Raw genomic sequence first — 18,847 nt, 5'->3', positions numbered from 1 at the left:
ATTCAAAGCCTCAAAGGAGAAAATGATTTGGTCTGATGCCCAAAAGGTCCTCATGGAAGAGCTCAAAAAGGATTTTAAAAATTAAGAGAGACAGAAGAAAAACTGAGAAAAGAAATGAGATTCATGCAAGAGAATTATGAAAAAAGTCAACAGCTTCAAAAAGAAAGCACAAAAATTGAGTGAAGAAAACAAGTCCTTTAAAAGTAGAATTGGCCAAATGGAAAAGTAGGTATAAAAGCTCACTGAAGAAAATAATTTCTTGACAACTAGAATTCAGCAAGTGGAAGCTAATGACTCTATGAGACATCACGAATCTGTCAAACAAAACCAAAAGAATGAAAAAATAGAAGAAAATGTAAAACATCTCACTGGAAAACCAACTGACCTGGATAAGAGATCCACAAGAGATAATTTAAGAATTATTGAAATACCTGAAAGCTGTGATCAACAAAAGAGCCTGTATAAGAAATTATCAAGGAAAACTGCATTGATATCCTAGGACCAGAAGGTAAAATAGTTATTGAAAGAACCCACCAATCACCTCCTGAAAGAGATCTCAAAAAGGAAGCTGCATGGAATATTATATCCAAATTTCAGAACTGACAGGCCAAGGAGAAAATACTGCAAGCATCCAGAAAGAAATAATTTATATATCAAGGAGCCACAGTCTGGATTATGCAGGACTTAGCATCTTCTACAAAAAAATGATCTGAGAGGTTAGAATATGATATTTCACAATGGGGAGGAGTGTGGATTACAATAAAGAATCAACTACTTAGCAAAACTGAGAAAAATCTTCCAGGATAAAAGATGGACATTCACATTTCCTGATGAAAGACCATAGTTCAATAGAAAATTTGCTTTTCAAATACAAGATACAAGAGAAGCACAAAAAGATGAATGGAAAGAAAAAACCCATGGCATTTAATGAGAGCAAACTCTGTACATCCCTACATGGGAAGATGATGCTTGTAACTCTAAAGAACCATATCTCTACTTGTGCAGTTAGATGAACTATATTTAGACAGAGGGTATGGGTATAAGTTGACTTTTATGTGATGATAAAAAAAAATTAAGGAGTGAAAAAAAGGTTGTGCTTGAAAAAGAGGAAAGGGGGAGAAAGAATTGAGTAAATTATATCACATGGAGAGAAATTGAAGACTTATTCAAGTAAAGGCAAAGAGAAGAACATTATCTGAAACTCACTCTAATCAGATTTGACTCAAAGAGAAAATAGCATTACACACTCAGTTGAGTCAAGAAATCTATCTTATGCTACAGGAAAGTAGAAAGGAAGAGGGAAAAAGAAAAAGGGGGAAACTGATAAAAGAGAGGGCAGCTTGTGGAGGTGGTGATCAGAAAGGGAAACACTGGTGAGGAGGGACAGGGTGAAAGGAGAGAGAAAAGTATAAACAGGGGAAAAACAGAATGGAGGCAAATACACATTCAGCAATCATAACTGTGAATGTTAATGGGATGAACTTTCCCTTAAAATAGAAGCAGAAAGCAGAGATAATTAAAACTAATCCTACAATATGTTGTTTATAAGAAACACATTCAAGCAGAGAAACACTCAAAATGAAGGTAAGGGACAAGAGCAGAGTATATTATGCTTCAACTGCAGTTAACGAAACAGGGCTAGCAATCCTGATCTCAGACAAAGCAAACGCAAAAATAGATATAATGAAAAGAGACAAGGAAGGAAACCACATCTAGCTAAAAGGTACCATAGACAGTGAAGTAATATCAATACTAAACATATATACCCTAAGGGGTATAGCATCCAAATTCTGAAGAAAAGTTAAGTGAGTTACAGGAAGAAATAGAGTTCAAAACTGTACTAGTGGGACCCTCAACTTCACCCTCTCAGAACTAGATAAGTCTAAGCACAAAATAAACAAGAAAGAAGTTAAGGAAGTAGATAAAATTTTAGAAAAGTTAGATACGGTTGACCTCTTGAGAAAATGGAAAGAGGATAGAAAGGAATACAGCTTTTTATCAGTGGCACATGGCACCTCCACAAAAATTTACCACATATTAAGGCATATCCATTGCAGAAAGGCAGAACTATTAAATGCATCATTTTCACATCATAGTACAATAAAAATTACATTCCAAAAAGGGTCATGAAAAGATAGATGAAAAATAAATTGGAAACAAAATAATCTAATCCTGAAGAATGAGTGGGTCAGACAGCAAATCATTAAAAGAATCAATACCTTCATCAAGGAGAATGACAATAAGGAGACAACATACCGAAACGTATGGGACACAGCCAAAGCAGTACTTAGGGGAAATTTTATATTTCTAAAGACTTACATGAGTAAAATAAAGACAAGGCAGATCAATGAATTGGGAATACAAATTAAAAAAACCAAGAAAGGAAGAAATTAAAAATCCCCATTTAAACACCAAATTAGAAATTCTTAAAATCAAAGGAGAGATTAATAAGAAAACAATTGAAATAATAAATAAAACTAAGGGCTTACTTTATGAAAAATCCAGTAAAATAGATAAACCTTTGGTTAATTTGATTTAAAAAAGAAAAAAGGAAACAATTACAAGTATCAAAAATGAAAAGGGTGAATTCACCACCAATGAAGAGGAAATTAAAGTATAATTAGGACCTATTTTGTCCAAGGTTATGCCAATAAATCTGGCAATCTAAGTGAAATGGATGAATATTTACAAATAAATAAACCCTTACAATCTATTGTTTATTTTTTTTAAAAAAAAAGCTTAAAAAACAAAGATATACGCAAATTAAAAATAACAGGATAACAAAAATTTACTAAGCCTCAAATGAATCAAAAAAGCAAGAGTTCCCATCATGCTATCTGACAAAACAAAACCAAACATTCAAAAATAAAAAGGGAGAAACTGGGAAACTATATTATGCTTAAAGGAACCATAGGCAACAAACCAATATCAGTAACAAATTTACATATTCCAAAAGGCTTACCACGCAAATTCATAAAGGAAACATGATCTGAACTACAATAAGACAAAGTAGCACAATAGTGCCTGAAGACTTCAGTGCCTCTGCTGTGCATTATCTTAGTCTGAGAAATGTGGTTGTCAGTTACTCCTGTGATTATTCAGAGAAACCAGATCACAAGAGTGAAACATTTTCAGCATACTTATTGTTCTCATAGGATCATCAATGCAGAGCTGGAGGGACCATAGAGGACATCTAATTGAACCTCTCTCTTTTTTAACAGTTGAGGAAAGTAAGCCCCAGAGGGCTATTGTTGTTTGTTTTTCATCTTTAGTTATTGAACAGGACCAATGATAGGATGTGGTGAATCTAACACTTGGGAATGAATTGGACTTAAGTGAGACAGAGCTGCATAACATCATCAGGCTCACGCTGTCTTCCTGAGTCATCTGTGTTCCATGGGGAAACAAAATGCAGGATGACTGGCAATGACCTGGGATGCAGGGTTTTGGTGCTGCTGACTTTGATGTCAGCTATAAGAACACAATGGCATCAGCTTCAGCACTAAACATTTTCAACTTACACACTTCATCAACCTCTGTAACAGAAAGATAATCATTACTAGGCTCCTCCTGGGCTAACCTTCTAGAAGCCTCCACAACGCCCCACAAAGATAAATGTGTAGTCCCAGGAAATTATGACAGAGTCACAGCAGCCTGCTTTCTCCTTCTTGGATTTTTCTCTGGGAATCTGACAAAGTTGCCTGCTGTCAGCAAGCTCTCATAGAGTCCCAGATGCATTGTTTTCTTTCTAGAAAACTCTCCCAGTGCCTCACACCTCTCTAAAATGTCTCATGATGTGTTTAAACACTTTTCAGGGGTACCACCACATAGCAACTACACATTCCCACATCAGCAGCTTTTGTCAGTGTTCATACCTAAAATGCCTGGGTATGCTTGATGCTCACATTCAAATCTAACAAACAATTGTACAAGGTTCATTTAGGCTCACCTCTATTTTTCTACAGGCAAAAGTCAGGGTAAACTTGATTACAGAAAAGATAGATTGAAAAGAACAGCAATATTTAAAATGCTACAAATAACAGTAATATAATAAATTCCAATGAACTAATACCTACCAAGAATTAAATGACATAAAAAAAAATAGTGAAGGAAAGATAATTTTCTTCCAGAAGAAAATCTGACCATTGGAAGTAATAAAATACCCCTCCAGATCTCAAATATATGCCTACATCTTCATCATATCTTACATTGATATATGATTGAAAGCTTTTTATGTAGATTATCCCATTTGATCCTCATAACATCCCTGTGAACAAAGTGTTCTTAATATCCCCATTGTACAGATGAAGAAATTGAGGCTGAGGGAGCTTATATGATCAGCCCTGCGTCACATAATAAGTTGTAACCTAATTGCACACAGGGACAATACTAGATGTCAGAAACCTCTGTACAGAGTAGGTGCTCAATAAATGTTCTTGATGCATTCTAGATGATGAGGTATTGTCTAAAAGAGTCAATATCCTCAGTTATATTTAAATAAAATTTAAAACAGAAAAATAAAAGTGGAAAACTTTACTTCCTCACAATCCAATGTTAAAAATAATTAGACTGTCTTCAGAAACCTGATGATAGAGAGTCAACAGGAACCCAGAAGGGTGCTTGAGTGTCTGAAGCAGGATTTGAACTCAGGTATTCTTGTTTCCCAGCTGAGGACTCTATAAAAATTGTTAGGCCACAAGCTGCTTTAAAAATTACAGAAGTAAATAACTGAAATAGAGTAAAAGGGGGGGCGGAGCCAAGACGGTGGAGTAGAAAGACACACAAACGCTAGCTCCGAATCCATAGCCCATAAAATATCTGTTAAAAAGAACTCCCAACAAATTCTGGAGCAACAGAAGCCACAGAACAATAGAGCAGATGAGATTTCTGTTCCACAGAGCCCTGAAAACCTCTTGCAAAAGGTCTGCCGCATTGCAGACCCAGAGCCAAGCCCAACCCTGCTTTGGCCATGTGGCGCCGAGAGGAGCAGTTCCCAGAAGGATTCAGGGACAGAATCTCCAGGATCTAGAGGCAAAGTGGGTGTGAAGAGAATATTCAGAAGTCAAGTCACTGGCTGGGAAAATGCCCAGAAAAGGGAAAAAAAATAAGACTATAGAACGTTACTTTCTTGGTGAACCAGTATTTTCTCCCTTCCTTTCTGATGAGGAAGAACAATGCTTACCATCAGAGAAAGACACAGAAGTCAAGGCTTCTGTATCCCAGCCCATTCAATGGACTCAGGACATGGAAGAGCTCAAAAAGGATTTTAAAAATCAAGTTAGAGAGGTGGAGGAAAAACTGGGGAGAGAAATGAGAGACATGCAAGTAAAGCATGAAAAACAGGTAAACACCCTGCTAAAGGAGACCCCAAAAAAATGCTGAAGAAAATAACACCTTGAAAAATAGGCTAACTCAATTGGCAAAAGAGGTTCAAAAAGCCAATGAGGAGAAGAATGCTTTCAAAAGCAGAATTAGCCAAATGGAAAAGGAGATTCAAAAGCTCACTGAAGAAAATAGTTCTTTCAAAATTAGAATGGAACAGATGGAGGCCAATGACTTTATGAGAAACCAAGAAATCACAAAATAAAACCAAAAGAATGAAAAAATGGAAGATAATGTGAAATATCTCATTGGAAAAACAACTGACCTGGAAAATAGATCCAGGAGAGACAATTTAAAAATTATGGGACTACCTGAAAGCCATGATCAAAAAAAAGAGCCTAGACATCATCTTTCATGAAACTATCAATGAAAACTGCCCTGATATTCTAGAACCAGAGGGCAAAATAAGTATTCAGGGAATCCACAGATCACTGCCTGAAAGAGATCCAAAAAGAGAAGCTCCTAGGAACATGGTGGCCAAATTCCAGAGTTCCCTGGTCAAGGAGAAAATATTACAAGCAGCTAGAAAGAAATAATTCAAGTATTGTGGAAATACAGTCAGGATAACACAAGATCTAGCAGCTTCTACCTTAAGGGATCGAGGGCATAGAATATGATATTCCTGAAGTCAAAGGAACTAGGACTAAAACCAAGAATCACCTACCCAGAAAAACTGAGTATAATACTTCAGTGGAAAAATTGGTCTTTCAATGAAATAGAGGACTTTCAAGCATTCTTGATGAAAAGACCAGAGATGAAAAGAAAATTTGACTTTCAAACACAAGAAGGAAGAGAAGCATGAAAAGGTAAACAGCAAAGAGAAGTCATAAGGGACTTACTCAAGTTGAACTGTTTACATTCCTACAGGGAAAGACAATATTTGTAACTCTTGAAACTTTTCAGTATCTGGGTAGTGGGTGGGATTACACGCACACACACACACACACACATACACACACACACACACACACACACACACACATAGAGACAGAGTTCACAGAGTGAATTGAAGAGGATGGGATCATATCTTTCAAAAATGAAATCAAGCAGTGAGAGAGAAATATATTGGGACGAGAAAGGGAGAAATGGAATGGGGCAAAATATCTCTCATAAAAGAGGCAAGCAAAAAGACATTTTAGTGGAGGGAAAAACAGGGGAGGTGAGAGAAAAACATGAAGTTTACTCTCATCACATTCCACTAAAGGAAGGAATAAAATGCACACTCATTTTGGTATGAAAACCTATCTTACAATACAGGAAAGTGGGGGATAAGGGGATAAGCAGGGTGGGGGGGATGATGGAAGGGAGGGCATGGGGAGGAGGGAGCAATTTGAGGTCAACACTCATGGGGAGGGACAGGATCAAAAGAGAGTACAGAAGTAATGGGGGACAGGATAGGATGGAGGGAAATATAGTTAGTCTTATACAACACGACTATTATGGAAATTATTTGCAAAACTACACAGATTTGGCCTATATTGAATTGCTTGCCTTCCAAAGCGAAAGGGTGGGTAGGGAGGGAGGAAGAGAAGTTGGAACTCAAAGTTTTAGGAACAGCTGTGGAGTACTGTTCTTGCCACTAGGAAATAAGAAATACAGGTAAAGGGGTACAGAAAGTTATTTGGCCCTACAGGACAAAAGAGAAGATGGAGACAAGGGCAGAGAGGGATGATAGAAGAGAGGGCAGATTGGTGATAGGGGCAATTAGAATGCTTGGTGTTTTGGGGTGGGGGGAGGGGACAAAAGGGGAGAAAATTTGGAACCCAAAATTTTTTGAAAATGAATGTTCAAAAATTAAATAAATAAAAAAAGAAATAGAGTAAAAGATTTAGAATTGAACATATGAATATATATATATATATATATATATATATGTGTGTGTCTGTATCAATGGTATAATAATTATTGCTATGATAAGAGCTAGCATTTACATAGCACTTTAAGGTTTACAAAATGCAGGACATGTGTTCTATCACTTGTTCCTCACAAGAAGCCTGAGAGGTAGATGCAATTATTAAACCTATTTTACAGAGGAGGAAACCCAGGATGAGAAAAAATGACTTTCCCAGGGTCACAAAGCTGGTAACACTGAAGAGAAATCAGTTCTTCCACACTCCAAGGCCAGGACTCTTACTCACTGTGCTACCAGGTGCCTTTAGTATTAATAAGTCCTCTAGATGAGGGGCAGCAATGGAAAGAGCACTGGGTTTGGACACAGAGGACCTGAATCCAAGTCTGGGCTCTGCCATCAGCTCTCTCTGAGACTTTACATGAGTCACCGAGCTCCTCTGTTTCTGAATCTTCTAACTGAGAGAGTTGGTCAAGATGACCTCTGAGGTGTCTGAATGATGAATTTATATAAAATGGGAGGAAAACGAAGAGAAAAGAATGTTATTCCACAAAATCTATTGTGAAAACTGAATGATTTGGTGATGGAGACAAGTTAGCATGCATTCTATATACTACAACAATTGCCATATGTATCAGTGATCTAAATACATTTTAAAGTCATGCCATAAAAGAATTCATAGTAAACAGAAGGTTATATTTTTCACAACTATGGATCAGGAAAAATTCTTAATCAACCAGGTCTTAAAGGAAATTATGAGGTCAAATGGCAAATCAGAAAGAAGACTGGACATTGTCTCTGATCTCTATAACTACTAAAACTGCTCCAGAATAGAAACTATGGATCAAATGTAAAGTAACTTCCATTTTCTTTAGGTTCTAGGACCAAAAAAAAAAGGTAAGTTCAAAAAAAGGTTAAAACAAACAAAACGAAACAAAAATCCATGAACTCCTACCTACCCTGAGCTTCCTAGCCCCCCTCCACCATGGCCCACTTGGCTGCCAACAGTGAGGCTGCATTAACTGACCCCAGGAACCTACACAGGGTTTCACCACAAAATACAACCCCACATTCTTTTCTCCTTCTCTCCTTCCAGTGCCATGGAGGTCCTGGTTCCGGCTTTGCTCAGGCCTTGAGAGGCAGCCAATGCTAAGCAGCATTCTAGGCTAAAGAAGCTCCCTGGGCCCGAACACACAGCCAGGCACACAAACAGACAGAGAAGCATTCACTTTGAAGTGGACAAGAGCTAGTAACAACCTTTCTGTATTTTCTCCTTCAAAGCAGTTTTCTTTACAGAGTCTCTCCTCCTTGTTTAAAATCCTTAGGTCAGAAGGAAGGAGAAGGTAGATGAGAACCAAACTTAGTCCTGGAGAAGGTTGGGGGAGGCAGGGAGAAGAGAGCTTGGATGTGTGGGGAATGATTCACACGCTGTCAGATTTGGTCCTTCCAAAAATCAGTTTTGTGAAAGTGCTTTTTTCCCTTCTTTTTTAAGGCTTTTCCAAGAAGTGTTGCCTCACCCTCCCCAGAACACAGTCAGCTGCATTTCCCCCTCAGGATTCTAGGAGTCCCCTCAGCCATTCTGATGCTGTCCTTCCACTACTAGCCACCACTGGCTAGCACTCCAGTTCCATCTAGCCCATTTTAAAGATTGCCTTTGACGAAGGGACATTCACATCAAAGATAAGGCAAAAACTAAAATACAAACATTTCCCACCCAGACCCAACATTTCAGAGCCACAATCGTCCCTCTACCACTTTGGTCTTTCAAAAGTGGGTTCATACTTCACACCCTTCCTACATAGCACTGGGGCTACCAAGTTCATGCCCAGATATGGCATGGCTACAAGGTGAGCCCTGGTCTCAGTTACTCCTAGGATGTGTCCTGAAGACCATCCTCACACCAAGGGCTCTCAAAACTGGGCAAGCTGGCTCCAAACCCCAAGATGGACTATATTTATACCTGGATATCCTAGTGGCTCAGTCTTCTGCCCTTTTGAAATTCACATCATAAGCTACAATCTCTTACACCTGAGACAAAAGCACACATGCAAAAGCAAAGAACCATGGCCTACATTCATGGGCCACAATAGGTTTATTGGCTAGATGTCTTTCTTCTCAGTCTTTTTCTTTTTTATCTTTATTTCTCTGTCTCTCTGTCCTTCTTTCTTTTCTTTCTTGTATTTCCTTAATCCCAGTGCACTCTGAAGCCCATAGACTGAACAACAATAGGTCCCTGTTCAACCTCCACTCAATGGAAACAACAATTCCCTGCCCAACCTCCACTCAATGGCTGCTTTTTGACCCTCCTGGCTTAGAGTGAATGTCAACAGTAACTATTTCTCTTTCAAGCAACAACCCTGAGGTTCCTGAATCCCTTGGCCTCCCAACTTGATTTATTCATTCATTTATTTTTTTTTTTTTTTGATTTAAAGTTTCCATAACCTAACTACTTCTTTTCCTTGATAATTTCATGAAAGATGATGTCTAGGCTCTTTTTCTGATCATGGCTTTCAGGTAGTCCCATAATTTTGAAATTGTCTCTCCTGGATCTATTTTCCAGGTCAGTTATTTTTCCAGTGAGATATTTCACATTCTCTTCCATTTTTTCATTCTTTTGGTTTTGTTTCGTGATTTCTTGGTTTCTCATAAAGTCATTGGCCTCCATCTGTTCCATTCTAATTCTGAAATTACTATTTTCTTCAGTGAGCTTTTCAACTTCCTTTTCCATATGGCTAATTCTGCTTTTGAAAGCATTCTTCTCCTCATTGGCTTTTTGAACCTCTTTTGCCAATTGAGTTAGCCTATTTTTCATGGTGTTATTTTCTTTAGCATTTTTTGGGGTCTCCTTTAGCAAGGTGTGGACCTGCTTTTCATGCTTTTCTTTCATCTCTCTCATTTCTCTTCCCAGTTTTTCTTCTACCTCTCTAACTTGATTTTCAAAATCTTTTTTGAGCTCTTCCATGGCCTAAGCCCATGGTATATTTATTTTGGATGTGTGGAATACAGAAGCCTTGACTTCTGTGTCTTTCCCTGATGGTAAGCATTGTTCTTCCTCATCAGAAAGGAAGGGAGGAAATATCTGTTCACCAAGAAAGTAACGTTCTATAGTCTTATTTTTTTCCCTTTTCTGGGCATTTTCCCAACCAGTGACTTGACTTCTGAGTTTTCTTTCTACCCCCACCTCGCCTCCAGATCCACCCAGCCAGCCCTTGGGGTCTGAGATTCAAATGCAGCTCCCCAGCCTCAGGACTTTCAGCAGGGGCAGGGCTGCTATTCAGTGTGAAACTAAGTTCAGGTGTTCAGGTCGGGGCAGGGCTGCCACACGGGGCTCAGTTCCCTCAGGGGGTTTATGCAGAAACCTTCAACAATGGATCTGGGCTCCTGCCTGCTTGGGGAGCCCCTATCTGCTCCCACCTCCACTGCTGCCTCCCGAGGGGGCCTGAGTTATGGGGACACCCCACTCCCCTCTCCACCCAAAAAGACTCTCTCACCGACCCTTGTCACCTGTGGGTGGAGGGATCTGCGTGACCACTGGAGATTCTGTCCCTGAAGCCTGCTCGGATCTGCTCCTCTCAGCACCACGTGGGCAAGGCAGGGCTGGGCTCTGCTCTGGGTCTGGGGCACTACGGACCTTTTGCATCAGGTTTTCAGGGCTCTCTGGAACAGAAATCTCCTCCACTCTGTTGTTCTGTGGCTTCTGCTGCTCCAGAATTTGTTGGGAGTTCTTCTTTACAGATATTTTATGGGCTGTGGGTTCGGAGCTAGCATATGTGTGTCTTTCTACTCTGCCATCTTGGCCCTAACTACTTCTTAAAAGAGGCCTATTCAATGACAGGGCATCACTTCACTCTAAGGGAGTACCTGAAAAGGCCTTACACTACAAGGCCAAAGTCTCCCATTGCATCCTGGGTTGTCTCGAGTCATCCTGAAGAATACATGGTCACTGGATCCAGATGGCTCAGGAGGGGAATGTGGGTCTGGTGATCTTGCACAGCCCTCCCTCATTCAAAATAAAATCAAGTGCAATTCATGCCATCATTTCTCTGATGCCATGGTCCTCTTAGAAAAAAAAAGATGAACACAACTTGCAAGTAGACTTTGCTGTCTGAATCATGACCCAGCTATAACTCAGCTCGTGTTCTTTCTCACCTTCTCCCTCTCCCTGTCCTTGTCCTCTCCATAAGAAGGTAAATTTTAATGGTCAAAATCTGCCCAGTTAACTTGAGTTTCATTGATTAGATGTCTTTCTTCTCAGTCTTTTTTCTTTTTTGTCTTTCTGTATCTCTCTCCTTCTTTCTTTCATGCATTTGCTTAAACCCATCACACTCTGAAGCAGATAGATTGAACAATTTTGGGTCCTTCCCTGTCTCCACACAGTGCTTTTTGGATCTTTCTGGCTTAGAGGGAATGCCAATAGTAACTGTTTCTCTTTGATAGAACAACCATTATGATCCTGAGGCTCCTGCCCTCCCAGCTTTATTTATTTTTTCTTTCCTATTCAAAGGGGCCATTCCCTGACTACTTCTTACAGAGGACTATTCACTGAATCAGCATCACCACACTCTAAGTGAGTACCTGGGAAAAGCTTAGCCTAAGAGGCTAAGATCAGTCAATAAATACTGGGCCATTTCCAGTCATGCTGATGAATATCTGGTCACTAACTCCAGAAGGCTTAGGAGGAGAATCTGAGACTGGTGACCCTGAAAAGCCCTCCCTCACTCACAACAACATCAAGTACAAGTCATGTCATCATTTCTCTGATGTCATGGTCTTCTTCCAAAATGAAAGACGAACACAACATGTTGCTGTTCCATGAGCTGGGCTTGAAACTTTCTCCTGATAGCATTATCTTTTTCCTCTTAAGGGATCACACCAAGAGAAAAGAAACCCCACCCCCACCACACCCCCAAATAGAACATGTTCTGGTAGATTAATTCCTTGCCTTGTGAGGGCTCCCCAGAGCCTTCCTTCTCTGAGCAGGCAGGGCAGATGGGCATGGGTGAGATTATCTTGAGTCCAGGGAAGGAGCAAACAAGGAAGAGATGACCACACAAGAGGTGCCCTCCAGAACTGTAGCCCATTTTGGCAGGGCCAGTGTGGGATTTTGTCCTGTTTGACTCTATGTGTTTGTTACAAGAGTTTTGTTTTTCTCTTTTTTTCCCCATGGGAGGGAAGAAAAAAGGAAATAAGCATTTACTAAGGGCCTACTATGTGTCAGGCACTGTGCTAAGCACTTTACAAATATTATCTCATTTAGTCCTCACTACAATCCTGGGAAGTAGATGTTACTGTTACCCCCATTTTCCAGATGAAAAAAACTGAGGCAAGCAGAGGTGAAGTGACTTGGATAGGGTCTCAAAGCTACTAAGTGCATCAGGCCAGGTTTGAACTCGAGTCTTCCTGACTTTCTCAGGCCTGGAGTGTTTTCTACTTTGCCAGCTGTGCCTCCTAGCAGCCTAAAGTGATAGATAGAAGGAGGAAACAGATTTTTGTTCACTGAGAAAATTACAATCTTGAAACAAAGGGAAAGTAAAGAACTGTTATCCACATTGTGTCAAGCTCTCATCTAACTTTCTGTTCTCCATCTCCCTCCAGGTCCTCCATTCAGTGTGTGTTACTTTGTATTCCCTGTAAAGCAGAAGACGGACAGGCATTTTAGAGCAAAGGGCTGGACATTGCATCTGATTGGTGTGTCAAGGAAGGAAGCTGGAAATTTCCATCAGGGAAAATTCTAGATACAATGAGGTTCCAGAGAATGGACAGGGCAAGGAGGTCGTTCATTCATTCATTCATTCATTCATTCATTCATTCAACCTACATCTATTAAACACCTACCATGGCACTGCTACTACCAGTCACAGTGCTAGATACAGAGACAAAAACAAGAGTCCTGCCCTCAAGGAACCAGGCCAGAAGTAAGAGTGTGTCTTAAGCAGAGGAAGCCTAGAGAGAGACTTCCATTTGATCCTAGAAGCAATAGAGTGGCTGTGGAGTACTTTGAGTAGGCCTGTGATATGGCCAGATTTGCACTTTATGAGAAATCACTTTGGAAGCTGTGTGATAGAAAATCTTGAGGTAAAGAGACCAGTTCAGGTGCTCTTGCAGTAAGTCAAGGCAAGGAGTGAGTGGTGAGAAAGCGAGACATGAGTGAAATACTGTGGAGGTAAAAACAAGATATTGCAACTAATTAGATATGGTTGTGAGGGAAAGTAAGAAGTAAAGAACAATGCCAGTTTTTCAGACCTAGGTGACTAGGATGGAGGAACCCTCAACAAAAATAGACAACTTCATAAAGCAGAGAGGAGGTAGGCTTTGGGTTTCTTTGGGGGACTGGGAGATAATATACTGAATTTTGGATATATTGAGTTTGAGATTCTTAAAGACCATCATATATGAACTATCTAACAGTAGTTGCATAGGTGTAACTGAAACTCAGGAGAGAGACTAGAATCACATATATAGTTCTCTGAATCATCTGCATAGTGACAATAATGAGACCCATGGGATCTGATGGAGTCACCAAGCGAGGTCTTGTGGAAGGAGATAAAAAAGAGGATTAGTCAAGAGTGAAGAGAAGAGGATTAGTCAGAAGAGGAAAGAGGAGCAGAGGAGAGGAGAGGAGAGCACTGGAGAGTACTGGACAGGACAGGACAGGGCTAGAGAAGAGAAGGGAGGGGAAAGCCTAGGATGCACACCTGGGGCACACACATAAGTAGGAGGAATGAAATGAAAGGTGACCCACAAAAAATATCTGACAGATAGGAGAAGAATCAAGAAAGAAGAGCATAACTAAAACTCCAAGGAGAAAGTAACTCAGAGAACAGGTTACTCAGCAGTGACAAATGCCTGAGTGATCAAAAGGCATGAGGTTTGAGAATAGGGTCATTAAAGTTGGTAATTAGCCAATAGTTTCTCTCGTAGGCAGTCACAGGGAAATTCTGTTTATATTGATGCTTTGCACTCCTAAGAGCAATTTTCTCTGTTCAGTTCAAAGAAACTCAACTGGAACAGTGGAAGGAGGCATCTGGATAAGGAGAAAGGACAGCTTCCACTAATTATGCCTTCCTTTGTTTGAAATGAATTCCCAATAAGGAAAATGTGCTCATAGTGATAAAATGCAAAAACCTCGAAAGGTAAATAAAAAGAATTTGAATGCATCTGCTATATTTTCTATCAGTGTCCCTCAGCTCCTAGGCCCTGAGGATCTGCAGATCTTCCTAAGTCCAACTCTTAAAAGAAAAAACAAAAACTTTTGTTCAGGAAGGAAAGACAAACTGAAAATGAAAGTAAAGCCAAGTTATTTACTGAGTAAATCAGTAATTAGACATTAAATAAGAATTGCTTGCAAGATCTGCATTGGGAAATGCCACACCATTTTACAGAGCAAGTGAGTTCTCCCGGATTTACATAACTTTTAAATGTAAATTATTTTTAGTTTACAGTATTCAGTTGCCCAAGTTTTTGAATTCCAAAATTTCAACCCCTCTGTCCCTTCTCCTCAAGACTGCATGGAATCTGATATAGGATCTATATACACATTCATTTCAAACATATTTTCACATTAGTCATATTGCAAAGAAGAATTATAACCAATGGAATGAACCAGAAGAAAGAAGAAACAAAACAAAAAACAAAAAGAGAGAGCAAATAGTCTCCTTCAATCTACATTCAGACTCCGGAATTCTTTCTCTTAATGTGGATAGCATTTTCCATCATGAGCCTTTTGTAGTTGTCTTAGAATCTTGTATTGCTGAGAAGAGCCAAGTATATCAAAGTTAATCAGTGCACAATGTGGCTATAACTGTGTATAAGGTTCTCCTGGTTCCACTCCCCTCACTCAGCATCAGTTCATATAAGTCTTTCTAGGTTTATCCAAAGTCTGCCTGTTCATCCCTTCTTACAGCACATAGTATTCCATGACATTCATATACCACAACTTGTTCAGCCATTCCCCAATTGATGGGCATTCTCCCAATTTCCAATTCTTGCCCACCACAAAAAGAGGTGATATAGATATTTTTCTACATGTGGGTCCTTTTCCCATTTGTTTGATCTCTTTGGGATATAGCCCTAGAAGTGGTACTGCTGGGTTAAAGTGTATACAATTTCATAGTCCCTTAGGCATACTTCCAAATTGCTCTCCAAAATGGCTGGATCACTTCATAACACCACCAACAATGTATTAGTGTTCTGATTTCCCCACAACTTCTCCAGCATGTATAATTTTCCTATATTGCCATGTTAGCCAATCTGACAGGTGCAAGGTGGTACCTAAGAGTTATTTTGATTTGCATTTCTCTAATCAATAGTGATTTAGAACATTTTTTTCTTATGGCTATAGATAGCTTAAATTTATTCAACTGAAAACTGTGATCATGTTCTTTGACTTTATCAATAGGGGAATGAATTATATTCTTATAAGTTTGACTCAGACCTCCATCTATTTTAGAAATGAGGTCTTTATTGGAAACACTGTCTGTAAAAATTGTTTCCCAACTTTCTGCTTCCGTTCTAATCTTGGTTGCATTGATTTGTTTGTGCAAAGCCTTTCAATTTAATGTAATCAAAATTATCCATTTTGCATTTCATAATGTAGTCTGTCTCTTGTTTGGCCATAAATTCTTCCCTACTCCATAGATCTGACAGGTAAACTATTGTTAAGTCTCCTAGCTTTCTTATAATATCAGCCTTTATAGCTACATCATGTATTCATTTTGACTTTATCTCAGTGTATGTGCCTAGTATCTGCCATACTATTTTCCAGTTCTTCCAGCAGTTTTTGCTAAATACTGAGTTGCTATCCCAGAACCTAGTCTTTAGATTTATCAAACAGTAGATTATTATAGTCGTTGAATATTGGGTCTTGCATGCTTAAACTATTCCCCTGATATACCACTCTATTTCTTAGATAGTGCCAAGTAGTTTTGATGAGTGCTGCTTTAGAATACAATTTAAGATTCAGTATAGCTAGGCCACCTTCCTTTGAATTTCTTTTCATAAATTCCCTTGATACTCTGGTTCTTTGGTTCTTTCAGATAAATTTTGTTATTATTTTTTCTAGCTCTAGAAAACAATTTTTGATAATTTGATTTGTATGGCATTGAATAAGTAAATTAATGTATATGAAGTTGTCATTTTTATTATATTAGCTCCAGCTACCCATGTGCAACTGATAATTTTCAAAATATCTGACTTTATTTGTGTGAAAAGTCTTTTGTTCATATAGTTCCTGGATTTCTTTTGCCAGGTAAACTTCCAAATATTTCAAAATGTCTACAGTAATCTTAAATAGAATTCCTCTTTCTAGCTCTTGCTGTTGGGCTTTGATACTAATACATAGAATGCCAGTGATTTCTGTAGGTTTATTTTATGTCCTGAAACTTTGCTAAATTTGCTTATTATTTCAAGTAATTTTTGACTTGATTCTCCAGGATTCTCTAAGTATATCATCATATCATCTGCAACGTGGGATAGTTTTGTTTCTTCTTTGTCTAGTCTAATTCTTTGATTTTTTTCTGCTCTTATTGCTAAAATTAACATTTCTAGTACAATATTCAATAACAGGGGTGATAAACGGCATCTTTGTTTCACCCCTGATCTTATTTGGAAGGTTTCTAACTTGTCCCCATTACAGATAAGGGGTACTGATGGCTTTATAGATGCTACTTAGCATTTTAAGGAAAGCTCCACTTATTCCTATTTTTAACAGGAATGGGTGCTGTATTTTGTCAAAAACTTTTTTTCTCCATCTACTAAGATAATTGCATGATTCCTTTTGGCTTTGTTGTTGATGTAGTCAATTATGGTAATAGTTTTCTTAATATTCAACCATCCCTGCATTCCTTCTATAAATTCCACCTGGTCACAGTGCATTATGCTCATGATAAATTTCTGTGATGTCCTTGCTAACATTTTATTTAACATTATTGCACCAATATTCGTTAGGGAAATTGGTCCATAATTTTCTTTCTCTGCTTTGGGTCTTCCTGATTTAGGTAACAGCATCATATTTGTTACCTAAATGGAAACTGGTAAGACTCCTTCTTTGCCTGTTTTTCAGAATAGTATGTATAGTTTTGGAATTAATTGTTCTTTAAATTTTGGTAGAATTCACTTGTAAATCCATCTGTTCCTGGAGATTTTTTTTCTTAAGGATCTCATTGTTGACTTGGTTCAATTATCTTTTTCTAACTTGTGGATATTTAAGTATTTAATGCTGTTAATTTGGGAAGTTTATATTTTTGAAAATTCATCTACTTCACTTAGATTGTCAGATTTATTGGCATACAATTAGGCAAAATAGCTTGTAATTATTGTTTTAATTTCATCTTAACTGATGATAAAATCACTCTTTTCTGACACTGGTAATTTGGTTTTCCTCTTTCTTTTTCTAATCAACTTAGCAAAAGGTTGATCTATTTTACTGATTTGTTCAAAAAACAGCTCTTAGTTTTATTAGATCAGTAATTTTCTTACTTTCAATTTTACTAATCACTCCTTTGATTTTCAGAATTTCTCATCTGGTGCTTTCTGGGGATTTTTAATATGTTCTTTTTCAAGATTTTTCAATTGCATGCCCAATTTATGAATATGTTTTTCTTTATTTTATTCATCTAAGCCTTCAGAGATAAAAAAAATTTCCCCTATGTACTGCTTAGCTTATTCCCATAAATTTTGGGATGTTGCCTCATTGTTGTCATTCCTTTTGAAAAAAATCACCAAATGTAGCTATGATTTGTTATTTAACCCACTCATTCTTTAAGGTCAGATTGTTTAGTTCCTCATTAATTTTTCCTCTATCTTTCCATGGCCCATTATTACAGGTCCTTCTAAGTTATCTTAGGCTGGAAAATTATTTCACTCTCTTTTTTTGTGGATTCTATTGTTCCAGATTTCCTTTAGAGGCTTGATTTAATGTTGTTTTGAGGGAAACTGGGGAGAGCTCAGGCAACTTCCTATACTCTCTCAGTCATCTTTGGGGCAGAGAAGGTTTAACTGTGGAGCTCAGGTTTTTTTGACTCTTTAAAGACTGATTAGCTCCAGAGGGTACTAAGACACTTACCCAATGGTCTCCAGCAGGTAAACAAGGCCTTTTGCTCTTTATCAGTAGCAGGATGAGATCAAGAATAGGGCATTAGAGTAGACTTCTCCCACACAGGACAGATGTCAGATGGATGACTGCTTGATTAATCATTCCACTGTATTTTGTTTTTTATATTTATTTATTTATTTTGAGTTTTCAACATTCATTTCCAACTTTTCTCCCCCTATCTACCCTCCTCCCACCCCAAAATGCCAAACATTCTGATTACCCCTTCCACCAATCTGCCCTCCCTTCTAACAGCCCTCCCTTTCCTTATCCCCATCTTCTTTCTTGTCCTATAGAGCAAGATAAATTTTATACCCCATTACCTGTATTTTTTATTTCTTATTTCCCAGTAGTACGCAAAAACAATTCTCAACATTTGTTCCTAAAACTTTGACTTTCAACTTCTTTTCCTTCCTCCCTCCCCACTCGTCCCCACTGAGAAGGCAAGCAATTCAACATAGGTTATATATGTGTAGTTTTGCAAATGACTTCCATAACAGTGATGTTGTGTAAGACTAACTATATTT

At 38.4% G+C, this 18,847-nt stretch overlaps 1 protein-coding gene across 6 annotated transcripts in view; it reads left to right on the top strand.

Annotated features, from left to right (window-relative positions):
* Positions 1 to 18,847, top strand: part of LOC140529956 (guanylate-binding protein 7-like) — a 433,747-nt gene that overhangs the window by 216,209 nt on the left and 198,691 nt on the right. The window lies entirely within an intron of this gene.

Source organism: Notamacropus eugenii, chromosome 2 (genome assembly GCF_028372415.1).
Source record: "Notamacropus eugenii isolate mMacEug1 chromosome 2, mMacEug1.pri_v2, whole genome shotgun sequence".
Taxonomy (NCBI): domain Eukaryota; kingdom Metazoa; phylum Chordata; class Mammalia; order Diprotodontia; family Macropodidae; genus Notamacropus; species Notamacropus eugenii.
Note: the sequence above shows the minus strand (reverse complement) of the source record. Positions and strands in the feature narration are given on the sequence as shown.